Below are 12,189 nucleotides of genomic sequence, written 5' to 3'. Positions count from 1 at the left end.
TGGTTGTCCAAGTGGGAGAAATGAAGGGAGACAGGGACCAAAGCCCGTCAGCGGCATCCTTCAGGGTGCCCCGGCTTCCCAACTACATGTGTTTTAGCAAACCATATGTTCGCCCCCCCCCACCCACTTATAACATAAACAGATTAGGAGGCCATAGCTGGAGGGAAGTTGTTTCCCTTTCACTCAGTGTGTTTCCATGCACAGTCAAGCTACGGCTACGGTCTACTGTCCTTGTCCCACAAGCACTAGTGGGGAATCCATTTATTGGATGAAGTGTGTCCGCCGCTGCTACACTAGAGGGCGAAACGTGGTTAAGCATGTGGCTGCTTGTTACCGTGTACAGTGGAGCGCTTTCCTTGGTCTTAACTATTTACTCTAAAATATCCAATCACTAACAGTATCCTCATTAATCTTCATCATGTTTTGTTGCTGTTGTCTTCTTCTCCTGTGTACCAGCTTCTGCTAATGGCCACTTTCAGTTGGATTAACATGTTTACATGTGCTTTAAAAGTCCACGTTTAGTCTGATCAACAGAATAAATCATTTTTGAACGATCTGGCACAGACTGGAGCTGAGAGCTGGCTATTTAATGAGAGCGAGAACCTAACTACTGCTCTACTGTAGTCACCAACTCTGTTTTTCAACACTACACAAAAATAATCTTGGTATGTGAATGGCACACTCCAGGTTTCCCCTCTACAAAAGATTCTTCCTGTTTGACAGTGAGACAAAAGATGGCTGTCCAAAGACACGTTACTGCACCAATCAAAATTTAATAAACAACCAAATGAACTGAACTGTGAATCTGTGTATTGGTGATTGAAGTTATTACTAACTTGTAACATAGCATGCTAAAATTACGTTTTTATTAACTGAGTGGATGAAATATCATAGCACATATCTCCCCATGCTAATGATAATAATAATAATAATAATAATAATGATATTAAAAAGAATAAGAATAAGAATGATAACTTATTCATTTACTTTTAAAAATAACTTTTGAAAGTGAGATAATGACTAGGATTATACAACACTGGTGACATTTGTATGGATAGTAAATTCAATGTTTGCTAATATAGCCCCAGAAATACTACAAGGTGTAACTTTACATGATGACATTGGGAAAACTACAGTGTCCGATATATCCATGGCATATTTGCACACAGACTCAACAGATGTGAGGTAGTGGATTGAATCCAGATTAAAGATTAATTAAATTTATTTCACCATTTCATAACATAGATTACCTTAGAATGATTATAGAGAAACCCAACAGGAACACAATGAACACATCGCCCTTGGCAACAGTGGAGAGAAAAACTCCCTTTTAACAGGAAGAAATCTCTAATAGAACCAGACTCAGAGAGAAAGGAGGGGGAGTGACCATACGTCCAGATTTAGGGAGGGCAGTCCGGGATTCTCAATACCGTCTGGACGCTCAGCTGTCCGTCTTTTAGGAGGCTCATTTCTGTTTTAGCTTTCACATAAAGTAAAATACACAATATAAAATGCAAATTTCCTTTTTTTTTTTCTACATTCAGAGAAAATATGATTTGTTTCTTATTTCCGTTCCTGTCATGGAGGATGGAGGATGCTGTGATGCAAGTATTAAAAAAAACTTACATCTGTGACCCCTTACAACACATAATACAGTTTCATTTACATGTCTTTTGTATGTGAAGATAATATTAGAACAACATTTAATTCAATATTAAGAGAGATTGAATGTCCAAAATCTGCAGTGACAAAGGAAATATAGCAAAAAAAACCATATATTTTATATAATAAAAATAATGACTGATCTATAATTACATTTTCGTATAATCCTGTTTTGTAAGTGTGACAAAATAAAAATACAAAAAGAAATGTGTTTTGTTTCAGGGAGACAACATTTATGACAGTTGAAGAATCGCCTGTATTTTTTTTTGCCATTTCTGGAGCGTTAACAACATAACATTATTAAGACAACCCACTTTTAGTGTTTAAGTGCGTTTAAATACAGTTCCATACCCTTCAAATGGTAATCCATAATTTAATCCAACATAGTGTAATTCCAATGAAAGAAAGTCTCTAAAACATCACAGGGACAAATTAATAAAATGTCAGATAACAGACATAATTCTCAAAAGAGTGATTTTTTTTTTACATCCTCATCACCTGATCACCATAACAACACACACACACACACACACACTATAACCTGCCTTACTGACTGGTCCATTGAGTCATCAATTAGCTTCTGTGGTATTAGAGTTGCCAGGCCAATTGACCAAATCAGTGATCTTTAAAAGCAGCTCTGCAGGCAAGAGGGACGGTATAGTAACCCTTCACACACACACACATTGATATGCACACATCCACATACGCTCCATCCACCTCCCTCTCTAATCAAGGAGCAGGCATGACTCTGGGTCACCAAAGTGACACTAACAAGAAGCGACAGCTCCTCAGTGCTCGGGGCGACGACCAGCTCGGCTGTCGAGACCACGGAGATAGTCCGCCAGGCACGCAGAGGCAAGGTTTGCTGTTTTAAGAGGGTGGTGGTGGTGGTGGTGGTGGTGGTGGTGGAGGAGAGGATGGGAAGGATGAGTGAGGGAGCGAGCTGTTGGTGTAGATTCATGGGCAGTTAATGAGGAAGCATGAATCTCTTTAGAAGGTTATTTCTTTAGAAACTACATTCAAGTGCATTTTGTACGTATATGACGATAATAGATAAAAAAACACACAAGTCAACTCACAGACACAAGCCGAAATACACACATAAGCAGACGCTCATAACTAATGTGCACCCTCTCTGAGCCATCCAGCCTTGGGGCCCATGAGCACAGTGCAGATTACCCCCTCCCTACTGACTCAAGTCCACCCCCAACCTTAACCCTGTGTCTTCTCTGAAAGACAGTTTAACTTCTGTCATTTTGATGAAGCAAGTGAGTCAGTCTCATGGCAGCGAAAGGTTGTGACAGGATGGTAATGGACAGGACAAAGGGGGGATTTATGAAGTATTAGTAAACCTTAATAATTCACTACCAAGACCCTGGGAGTCCCCAAACACCCCCTGTCTCTGGCTCACATCCCCCAAACAGTGGCCATGGGCCAGATCCAAGCCACGTTAACCTAATATCTGGCCCACACCAACAAGTCTTATGCTATTTATATTTTAATTATTTAATTATTTATTGATGATGATGTTAGGGTTAGGGTAAGTATGTCTATCGGCATCATTTTAACTGTAATAATTTCATTGTTAGTTGTTTTTTTTAAATTTAACATTATATCTTTCATTTGAATCACTATTAAAACCTTTCGACATCTGTAATTACATTTTGACAAAACAATGCAACAACACATTATAATAATAATACAGTTAATATTGACCAGGAGGCAGGATTCAAACCCACAACCTTCCAGTTGAAAGACAACTTGCTCCACCACTGAGCTCCCATCACTAAAGCGGAAATACATTCTAATTTTTTCTATTTATTAATTAAATTTTTATTTTGACCGTGGGGCAAAGTAATAGGGGAGCCTGACATAAGTTTGACCCAGGAAACATTGTATTTCACAGCAGATTATTTTTGTAGCATGATCCACTGAAGTGTTGTAATGTTTTAAAAAGCCAACAATAATGACAGCTGATGACACATTATAAAGTTAAAAAAAGTCTTATTAAGGTTAAAGAGGGAAAAACCCATCTGTTTATATTTAATATTGCCCTCACGTCTATCAGTGTATTTCAAAAGTGTTTGCTGACACTGATAAGAATGGAGATTGTTCTGATGGAGTGTAATTCTTCTATACTTTTGATTTCATTTTTTTCACTGATGGTTCATTTCCTGTTTGCTACGAAAGCAACAACAACAACAACAACAACAACAAGTACACGTGTCCTCGATGTTTCTCCTTTGGTCACATGTGATCAGATCTGGCTTCACTACTTTAGTCTCGACCAAGGCGGTTCAAATGATGGATGGAGTCAAAACTAAAGTGACGTAATAATGATTTATGATTGAAGTAAAACAAACACAACAACAGCCAGTGTCTCTTTGGTTCCTCGTCCCCTTTAACCAGTTAAGCGTTATTAGAGTTGAGCAGGTCACAACTGGTCAGACAGGTGGCGTTAAGGGAAACTTCCATGTATATATTCCCACGCAGACATCTCCATTGTAGCTGATTCACAGTGGGTCCATAATCCCACAGAAATCATGGACGTTATTCCCTCTGTCAGCAGCGATCTCTGTGATGACTGCTGTGAGTGGCAGCGAGAGTCATTATATTCCTGGATTGCCCCACTGGCTGCTCTTTTTACCCTTTTCATTTGTTTGTGTGTGTGTGTGTGTGTGTGTTTTACAGGAGTCCAGTGTTGGGTGTCAGTACTAAAGCCTGGTCCAGTCTGCTGAAACCTGGAGTGACAGCACTGCTGCCTGACCACCCCTCTCCTGACCCCTCTGTTTTGCCTGGATTGCCCCGAGAGACATGGAGGATGATGGGGTCTGGCACCGCAGGGGTCTCTCTGGCTGGTGCCGTTGCTGGTGGTCTATGTGGCCTATTAGTGTCTCGCTATGGGCCTGTCAGATTGACAAAACAAGGGCCTGTCAAATTAAGTAGGGGCTGAATATCGGAGGTATGTATTCAAAGGCACTGAGGAGAAATGGTGGAGCGGACGGGTGAAGAGAACCAGGAAGAGGGAACCACTGGTGCTAATGTCGACGCTAAGTGAGAGTGACAGGTTGAGAGCTGATCGGATGGTAGAGATGGAGGGAAAAAAAGAGGGAGAGAAACAGTAACAGTAGATGATAATGTTGGTGTGGTTGTCCTGAGGAGACTTGTTAGTACAGACACAGGCAGACAACCACCATTCCCTTGGATCTAAATGCAGGTTAAGTTTGGGCCAAACAGCTTGGTCTTACTGAAGGAGATCAGACTGATGAGCCGTGTGTGTGTGTGTGTGTGTGCATTTTACTGCAGCGATAACATTTACACATTATTTTCTATAAGACATGCACATGAAAAAACACACAAAGAAGCATGTATTCCGGCGTCTTCCACAATCTTTTCATATTAGTGTGTTTTTGTCACTTCACCTCACGCCTCACACCTGCCACTGAGTCCCTGTGCTGTGGGGCCACATCATTAAGCCGCCACACACACACACACACACACACACACGGTGTGTCTGCACTAAAATCTCCACAATCGCAGTCGTGACTTATCAAACTTTACCAAGAGTGACCTTGATGGGAAGTTTCATCTGGTCCTCACGTGTGTGTGACTGTAAGAAGAATGAAAGTGAACCACAGGTGAACAGGTGAAAGTGGACTGCATGACAAAGGCCCTGCACGAGCGCACATGTGTGCATGTCACGGGTGGAGCGGTGGCAGCGTCTGTGTGTTTTGGAGAGCTGCGAGTCGCTCTCATGTCTCTGCACATTGCCGAGACTGAGAGGCTGATGCGCAGTGGCAGCTCCCCCCACTGAGCCACGGGCCTGCCCAGAGCCACTGCAGATGATAGTTTTAATTGCTTTCAATATTTCAGGCTAGTCCCTGCCCAGTGGCGTCGAGTGTGAGTATTTGTGCATGTGTGAGATGGTGTTTTTCTGTGTGTGAGTGCAGATGTGGTGTCTTTATGTTGAACAGCTATTGACTGTGGGTGCTGTACACATATGTGGTGTGTTTGATGGATGTGGTCGTCCAGAAACCCGGGAATTAGGGCTTCACAGTAACACATACACATCTGATGGATGCTGGAGAACAATGTTGCAAGACGAGTCCAAACTTTAATGCATTCACCATGTGGGTGAATGCATTAAAAAAAGTGAAAGGAGACACTGGGTGATGAAATAGTAGATCCTCCTGTCCTTAAAGGTTACATATGATTATAAATAATAGACGTACAGGGTTTTCATGCAAACACACACTCACATCCTTAAAAGCATTTTAAACACAGTCAACTAATAAACCAATTGATCAATAATTCAGAGCAAATGTGAAAGTATAACAGCACGGCAAAACAGAGCTCACAAATACAGTCTGCTATCAAAATGTCATTCATTCATTCATTCATTCATATACACTAAAATAATCCGTCCTATCAGGCTAACAACCACCATCACCACTGGTGTCGTGACTGGGGAATTTTCCTAATTACCACCACTTTCATGTCTCGCCCTTCATGGCCAAGTGCGAAAGACAATTAGTGCCTTTATTCATTTTATTCTTAGATGCGGTCGTTCATGTTACACTACCTGCTGTTATTAGACATTTCTTTATTGCGACAGTAGACAGAGGAGATGGGAGGGGCCAGCAAATCCCAATCTCGCCTAGGGCACCAAAATGCATAGGGCCGGCCCTGCTAGCAATCATTCTGCGAGGATTGACATTTGATTATTTACCTGTTTTAGTAACGTGAACGTGGTCCATTAACGAGAGGATCACATTGTGATGTAATGAAAGGAAAATAACGTTTGCACGAGCAGTGACCTACTTTCAATATGTGAGAATGTCTCATAGTCCGTCCATCTTCTACTGCTTTATCCTCCACATCAGGGACGCTGAGCCACTCTCAGCTGACACAGGTGCAGCACAAACTGGACACATCGCCATCAGAGGGCCACACAGAGACAAACAACCAGCTTACCTAATACCCATCTCTCCCACACACACACACACACATGGAGAAGAACATGCAACCTCCATGCTGAAGGGCCCTTGTTCAGACTAGGACGCAAACCCGGGTCTTCAAGACTACTAACCACGACACCAAGCATGTGTCCCATGCCTCATAATGTTTGTTTAAAATCTACTTTTTCAGTTTCTGAAACATACAGTATATACAAGTTTCATTTTGTTACTTTATTTAGTTGTATTATGTTATTAAACCACAGTACTTCAGCACCAAAGTCAAGCATAGACACCACTGTTGTATGATCAGGACTGGATTGTTTCTGTATGTCTATCAAGAGGAGAGAATAAAGTGGTTCAGCAGTGGTTCCCTTTGACTGAAACTTTTAATACCAAGTACCACCAGAGGAAGGTTGCGTACCACTCTGCATTTGCACGGTTTTAAAATATCTGGTGGTGCAAAACCTTTGTTAAACAGAATAATGTATCCTAGTTTTCCAAGCCACTTACCAATGGATCCAATGCTTTCACGAAGCCCTCAGAGAAGGTACTGTATATCAAATATAAATGACAAACCTCACTCTGAAAGAACAGCTTGACAGGATTATCTAAGGAGAGAACTTGTATCCCATTCCACAAATGTTTATACTTTTTTAAGGCAATGTAGTGCACTTCCCTTTTTATATGTTGCCCGTGGGGTTTTCTTCAGGTACTCCAGTTTCCTCCACAGTCCAAAAACATGCATGGTCACTCTAAATTGCCCATAGATGTGAATGTGAGAGTGAATGGGTGTTTGTCTCTGCATGCTAACCCTTATCCTCCACGTGAGGGTCGCGTTGGCGCTGGTGCCAATCCTAGCTGACATAGGGGGCGATAGGCGGGGTTGACCCTGGACAACCTGTCCAGGGTCAGTCCATCACAAGAGTGCCAACTGTGTGGCCCATAAGCAAAAAAACATCTCACTATTTTATTTCAAGAGAGCAAAACTGAAAATCTAAATACATTTCTCCTCGCTGATTTGAAATGTATTGTCTTTGAGGGAAACCACAGAACATCCCAGAACATGTGCTCTGAAACATGCAATTCAGAGCACATTTACCCCAACCCCTTTCCACACACACACACACACACACACACACACACACACACACACACACACACACACACACACACACACACACACACACACAGCCACTTCAAATTCTCAACTCAAATATCCACTCAGCCAATCACATGTCAGCATCTCAGTGTATTTAGTGGAGCTGAGCTGGTAAAGCATCAGAATGTAGCAGAAAGCTATTTCAGAAGTATGACTTTTTTGACTGATTTTGGACGACATACTATACTATGACTTTTTTGACTGATTTTGGACGACATACTATACTATGACTTTTTTGACTGATTTTGGACGACATACTATACTATGACTTTTTAGACTGATTTTGGACAAAATACTATAGTATGACTTTTTTGACTGATTTTGGACAAAATACTATAGTATGACTTTTTTGACTGATTTTGGACGACATACTATACTATGACTTTTTAGACTGATTTTGGACAAAATACTATACTATGACTTTTTTGACTGATTTTGGACGACATACTATACTATGACTTTTTTGACTGATTTTGGACGACATACTATACTATGACTTTTTAGACTGATTTTGGACAAAATACTATAGTATGACTTTTTTGACTGATTTTGGACAAAATACTATAGTATGACTTTTTTTGACTGATTTTGGACAAAATACTATAGTATGACTTTTTTTGACTCTTTTTGGACAACATACTATAGTATGACTTTTTTGACTGATTTTGGACAAAATACTATAGTATGACTTTTTTGACTGATTTTGGACAAAATACTATAGTATGACTTTTTAGACTGATTTTGGACAAAATACTATAGTATGACTTTTTTGACTGATTTTGGACGACATACTATAGTATGACTTTTTAGACTGATTTTGGACAAAATACTATAGTATGACTTTTTTGACTGATTTTGGACAAAATACTATAGTATGACTTTTTTTGACTGATTTTGGACAAAATACTATAGTATGACTTTTTTTGACTCTTTTTGGACAACATACTATAGTATGACTTTTTTGACTGATTTTGGACAAAATACTATAGTATGACTTTTTTGACTGATTTTGGACAAAATACTATAGTATGACTTTTTTGACTGATTTTGGACAAAATACTATAGTATGACTTTTTTTGACTGATTTTGGGCAAAATACTATAGTATGACTTTTTTTGACTGATTTTGGACAAAATACTATAGTATGACTTTTTTGACTGATTTTGGACAAAATACTATAGTATGACTTTTTTGACTGATTTTGGACAAAATACTATAGTATGACTTTTTTGGGTAGTATTGACAAAAAAGTCAATACTATACTATGACTTTTTTGACTGATTTTGCAGGACATAATATACTATGACTTTTTTGACTGATTTTGGAGGACATACTAAAGTATGACTTTTTTGTCAAATTTTGGACAACATACTATACTATGACTTTTTTGACTGATTTTGGACGACATACAATACTATGACTTTTTTGACTGATTTTGCAGGACATAATATAGTATGACTTTTTTGACTGATTTTGGACGACATAATATACTATGACTTTTTTGACTGATTTTGGAGGACATACTAAAGTATGACTTTTTTGTCAAATTTTGGACAACATACTATACTATGACTTTTTTTGACTTATTTTAAGTCTATACCATACTATACCATGTCTGTAGCTCTGTGTGTCTGTCTGTGGCTCTGTGTGTTTGTGGCTCAGGTTGAGGTGAGATTCTGCCTCATTAGGACCAGGTCAGTGTGGATTCAGGCAGAATTGTTTGGAGATTCAACAAGAACATTCTGCAGAGCTTTGTCTGATGCCTGACTTGTAACCAAATAAAATCCCTTTTGTATGGTACGTGTCCTGTGTCAGAGGGGTTTCTTTCTGCATCATCAACTCATCACCTATCGTTCATAAGAAGGAAGCCTGATTAAAACGACACAGACCCCATAATGTGATGGTGTCCCCACAACAAAACAAATGCCAGGTACACACACACACACACACACACACACACACACACACACACACACACACACACACACACACAAATCTGGCCAGGGGGTAATTTAACATTACCACAGAGGCGAATCTTCATCCATTTAGGGGCTTGTAATATTTAATCAGAAGGCACTCTCCCAGCATCACACTCTGTGGCATGGCTCATATGTTTACAAGCGAGGCTAGCCCAGAGGCAACAGATTGGAATTCACTGCTAAAAGCCACAATGCATTCAGCCACACAGCTTCTCACTGCCTATGACGCTTTGATGCTGCACTCCTTTGAGGTGGAGAAAAAATGAACAGTAGGAGCGTTTTCACCAGCTTGAGAGATGAGAGTTTGCCAGCAATTTAGTGTTTTGTGGTGTTTGGTAAATATACTGAGAACAGTGCATGCCAGGTCAGTTCATTGCTTGCACAATATTTTCCTTTGTGAATAATACAAGTAGACTAAACAATAAAACAAATGTATCTGGCTAAATTCAATAGAACACCTTATAAATAGGCCACAAATATTGTGTATCTGTCTCCATTTTAAGATAATGAAAACATTTGTGACTGGACTTATTTCATGTATCCAGCAAATTGGTTTCTGAAGCAGTATTTTCAGAGTGGACAGTGACTTCTGATGGACCTGTGTGCAGACCACAAGAAAACAGAAGGCACCAGGAGAAGAAGCACAGCACCACTTTGCAATAAAGGTAAGCTGTTACATAAGCTCTATTGACATGTGTCTTTTTCCTCAATAATGATAAGAGTTTGTAGTCTGGTTTTTTATGTTCTGATTTGATAGAATGACCACATATCTGCTTAATAATGCAGACGTGTCCGACGTAGTCTATTTTTTCCACGTTATAAAACAGTAAGCTGTGCTTGCTTATCACATATTTCGAACACAAAAATGCCGATCTTGTTAAAACATCATTTTGTAGTTTATTAAGTGTCCTGACGTGCAGAGAAAACACATATTATACTTATTTTTAGGATGTTCTTTGATCTATGTTAGCGTGCCATGTGCTGCAATAGTATGCAGGTGTGTTTGCTGCCTGGAGGTAGCACACTGGACACTGCTCTCACTGTGACACATGGTAAAGGTCAGGTGTCACACTATTTGCGTGAAAAGTCTTCACCGCAAAGGTTAAGCTCTGTGTGTTTTTAAGAATTAAAGATTGCTCGCGCTTGTGCAAAAGTATGTGCAGGGCAGATAAACAGCAAGTTGTGTTTTACAAACAGAGAAATTGTGTCAGGTAATAAAAGTGTCCTGTGAGTGACCATTCTAGTGCCTTTTTCCATGATTCAGACTGACTCTAATGGGGAGGCCTGGTGAATTTTTAATACAGCCCAGAGGGTTAGGACAATGACCACGCTCAAAGATTACAGGCACTTGTAGCCGCAGAGAGAACGCAGAGAGAACCAAGAGGCGCCGTTCGAAGTAGCCTCACATTTAGGTCATAACTTCACCCTCCAATCTATCGTATCTCATATTTTGTGTTGAGTATAGACTCAGAATTGTTCATGTGAAGAGTTGTTGTCGTCTTGAACAACAGTAACTTCCTCCTGATTATTCTTCTTGTCTGCATAAACAAAAACAACCTGAATAATGTTCAAGATCTTAATTAATTGGGCTGAAATGTCTGCAAGAAAGAAAAAAAAAAAGAAAGTATCCATCTGTTCAGTGCACACATGTCACAGCTCAGTCAGATAGCTTGTAGCACAATCTCTCATATGCAAATATGTTTTGCCTGAAATTCTATTTGGAGTTGCTTCAAGGAATCCTTCTGTCTCCCCTCGCTGATTCACACTATCCACACAGGGCTCCCCCTTTGCCGTCTCCTCTCGCGTGGAAAATGTTTTCACCAGCTACACACGCAACGACATGCAGTCAGTGGCACAGCTGAAACCACCATGGGCCAATATGCAGATCTCACAGGCCCACCAGCGGTGCTGTCTACAAGCAGGGCTACAAGCTCAGAGTGTGTCCAGTTTGATAAAACATGCAAAACTAGGCCGTAGATGGAATAAAGATCCACTAACAGTCATGAAATAAGAGGGTTTTCAGAAACACTCTGCATGTGTATGTGTGAGTGAAGTCTTAGAACCACAAACAGACTGTGAGCGTGTGTCTGTGTGAGGAGCCAGGCCTGGGCAGATGGTCCACAAAGGTGTTACCACACAGTGAGTGGGCACTGCGATTGATGCACTGCTACATCCAAGAAAGTGGAACATTTGGCTGCTGAACCGCAGTCAGAACTCATTGGTCATGTCTTCTCCTTATTTATGTGAAGAAGCCAAAGGGTGATTTGGTGAGAAAGAACACACACACACACACACACACACACAGCACTTTCCCGCCCTCAAGGGTGCTCGTACGAGCTGCATACTGGAGCGTTCCTCCCTTGTCTTTCCGCGAAGGTCAAAGTGGCCATGCACACAGGAAGCTGCAGCTTAGAATGACTGTGGTACACTT

This window comes from Solea solea, chromosome 21 (genome assembly GCF_958295425.1).
Source record: "Solea solea chromosome 21, fSolSol10.1, whole genome shotgun sequence".
In the NCBI taxonomy this organism is placed as follows: Eukaryota; Metazoa; Chordata; class Actinopteri; order Pleuronectiformes; family Soleidae; genus Solea; species Solea solea.
Note: the sequence above shows the minus strand (reverse complement) of the source record.